The sequence below is a fragment of the Mus caroli genome, unplaced genomic scaffold, assembly GCF_978045245.1.
Source record: "Mus caroli unplaced genomic scaffold, Mus_caroli_1 scaffold_2, whole genome shotgun sequence".
NCBI classification, from domain to species: Eukaryota; Metazoa; Chordata; class Mammalia; order Rodentia; family Muridae; genus Mus; species Mus caroli.
Window position 1 is genome coordinate 46875174 of NW_028227257.1, and position 3557 is coordinate 46878730.

At 41.2% G+C, this 3557-nt stretch overlaps 1 pseudogene; it reads right to left on the reverse strand.

Annotated features, from left to right (window-relative positions):
* Positions 1 to 2777: 2777 nt before the first annotated feature.
* LOC147005806 (U1 spliceosomal RNA) lies at positions 2778 to 2930 on the reverse strand (annotated as a pseudogene).
* Positions 2931 to 3557: the final 627 nt, after the last annotated feature.

The window sequence follows — 3557 nt, forward strand, 5'->3', positions numbered from 1 at the left end:
ATTTTTCCTGCTAAGAGCAGAATTTAAGTATTTTTATTCTACTCAATGTGTTTATGCCTCTTCTCCACACTTCTGTTCAAATCAAAAAGTATTATCCTTATCTCAGGATGCCACACTGATGGAACTTAGATTATTTTGTAATAAATCATGGACATACAAGTGATGCAGTAGACTTTTGCTAGACATGGAAAGTGACTGAGACCTCAGGAAGCCAATTTGCATGTTGTTTTAATGTTCCTAAGAAAGATACAATGGCTTAAAAATCAGCATAAATAAGAAATTTCAATTGATATATATATGTGTGTAAGTGTATGTGTATGTGTATGTGTATGTGTATGTGTATGTGTATGTGTATGTGTATGTGTATGTGTATGTGTATGTGTATGTGTATGTGTATGTGTATGTATATGTATATGTATATGTATATGTATATGTATATGTATATGTATATGTATATGTATATGTAATGGTGTTTGATTATCTACCAGAATGATTTAACAAACAGTTTAGAGTGGCAACAGGCAGCTGAATGATGGAAATGTGAATTCTTTATTCTCATCCTGTATCTCAAGCCGAGGTTCTCCAGACTTTTACACAATGGGTGCTCAGGGAACTTTAGATTTGCAGAGAACTTAATGGACACAAGACACCTGGCTGTTCATGAAGAGATTTCTTCTTTTTTTTTTAATTTTTTTCCTTTTTCCAATTTTTTTTAATTTTTAATACTTTTTATTACGTATTTTCCTCAATTACATTTCCAATGCTATCCCAAAAGTCTCCCATACCCTCCCCCCCCACACTTCCCTGCCCACCCATTCCCAATTTTTTGGCCCTGGCGTTCTGTATATGTTATATGCCTGTATATGTATATATATAACAGATATGTTATATCTGTTATATGCCCTGTACTGGGGCATATAAAGTTTGCAAGACCAATGGGCCTCTCTTTCCAGTGATGGCCGACTAGGCCATCTTTTGATACATATGCAGCTAGAGTCAAGAGCTCCAGGATACTGGTTAGTTCATAATGTTGTTCCACCTATGGGGTTGCAGATCCCTTTAACTCTGTGGGTACTTTCTCTAGCTCCTCCATTGGGGGCCCTGTGATACATCCAATAGCTGACTGTGAGCATCCACTTCTGTGTTTGCTAGGCCCCGGCATAGTCTCACTTGAGACAGCTATATCAGGGTCCTTTCAGCAAAATCTTGCTAGTGTATGCAATGGTGTCAGCATTTGGAAGCTGATTATGGGATGGATCCCTGGATATGGCAGTCTCTAGATGGTCCATCCTTTCATCACAGCTCCAAACTTTGTCTCTGTAACTCCTTCCATGGGTGTTTTGTTCCCAATTCTAAGAAGGGGCAAAGTGTCCACACTTTGGTCTTCATTCAGAGAACACGGCTAAAGAGTTTTTCCAATTTTTTATTAGGTATTTACTTCATTTACATTTCCAATGCTATCCCGAAAGTCCCCTATACCCTCCCTCTGCTCCCCTACCCACCAACTACCACTTCTTGGCCCTGGCATTCCCCTGTACTGGGGTATATAAAGTTTGCAAGACCAAGGGGCCTCTCTTCCCAATAATGGCCAACTAGGCCATCTTCTAATACATATGCAGCTAGAGACACAAGCTCTGGAGGTACTGGTTAGTTCATATTGTTGTTCCACCTACAGGGTTGCAGCTCCTTGGGTACTTTCTTTAGCTCCTCCATTGGGGGCCCTGTGTTCCATCCAATAGCTGACTGTGAGCATCCACTTCTGTATTTTCCAGGCACTGACATAGCCTCACAAGAGACAGCTATATCAGGGTCCTTCAGCAAAATCTTGCTGGTGTATGCAATAGTGTCTGTGTTTGGTGGCTGATTATGGGATGGATCCCTGGGTGCGGCAGTCTCTGGATGGTCCATCCTTTTGTCTCAACTCCAAACTTTGTCTCTGTAACTCCTTCCATGGGTATTTTGTTCCCTATTCTAAGGAGGAATGAAGTATCCACACGTTGGTTTTCCTTCTTCTTGATTTTCTTGTGTTTTGCAAATTGTATCTTGGGTATTCTAAGTTTCTGAACTAATATCCACTTATCAGTGAGTTCTTTTATGATTGGGTTACCTCACTCAGGATGATACCCTCCAGATCCATCCATTTGCCTAGGAATTTCATAAATCCATTGTTTTTAATAGCTGAGTAGTACCCCATTGTGTAAATGTGCCACAGAGGCACACTCCTCCATTGTTGGTGGGATTGCAAGCTTGTACAGCCACTCTGGAAATCAGTCTGGTGGTTCCTCAGAAAACTGGACATAGTACTACCAGAGAATCCAGCAATACCTCTCCTGGGAATATATCCAGAAGATGTTCCAACTGGTAGTAAGAACACATGCTCCACTATGTTCAGCCTTATTTGTTTTAGGCAGAAGCTGGAAAGAACCCAGATGTCCTTCAACAGAGGAATGGATACAGAAAATGAAGGGGTTTCTAATGCTTACTGAGTAATCACCTTAAGGCAGACAATCCAGAATACTTGCTGTGTCCTGGGAGCCCTAGCTTCTTTGAACAGTTTATCACTTAAAATCTACACTGCTTAGCAATGTTCACACCCATTTAAACAAGTGGACAGTTGATGGTGATGGGTCTCATTTGGTTCCAGGATTAAGTCCAGTTAGCCAGTGACGCCCAAACTGTTTTTCTTCTTGTTTGAGCATGAATCTAGTAAGAGAAAGAGAGGATGAGGTATAATTTGGCTAGATATCAGGATAAAAAGTTTCTTTTTCTTTTTTTTCCAGGGGAGAGCGAGAACGCAGTCCCGCACTACCACAAATTATGCAGTCGAGTTTCCCGCATTTGGGGAAATCACAGGGGTCAGCACATCTGGAGTGCAATGGATAAGCCTTGCCCTGGGGAAAACCACCTTCGTGATCATGGTAAAAGAGTTTCTTGAAACCCAGATGTCCCTCAACAGAGGAATGGATACAAAAAATGTGGTACATTTACACAATGGAGTACTACTCAGCTATTAAAAAGAATGAATTTATGAAATTCATAGGCAAATGGATGGACCTGGAGGGCATCATCCTGAGTGAGGTAACACAATCACAAAAGAACTCACATGATATGTACTCACTGATAAGTGGATATTAGCCCAGAAACTTAGAATACCCAAGATACAAGATACAATCTGCAAAACACATGAAACTCAAGAAGAACAAAGACCAAAATGTGGACACTTTGCCCCTTCTTAGAATTGGGAACAAAACACCCATGGAAGGAGTTACAGAGACAAAGTTTGGAGCTGTGATGAAAGGATGGACCATCTAGAGACTGCCATACCCGAGGATCTATCCAATAACCAGCCTCCAAATGCTGACATCCTTGCATACACTAGCAAGGTTTTGCTGAAAGGAACCAGATATAGCTGTCTCTTATGAGGCTATGCCGGGACCTAGCAAACACAGAAGTGAATGCTCACAGTCAGCTATTGGATGTATCACAGCGCCCCCAATGGAGGAGCTAGAGAAAGTACCCAAGGAGCTAAAGAGGTCAGCAACCCTATAGGTGGAACA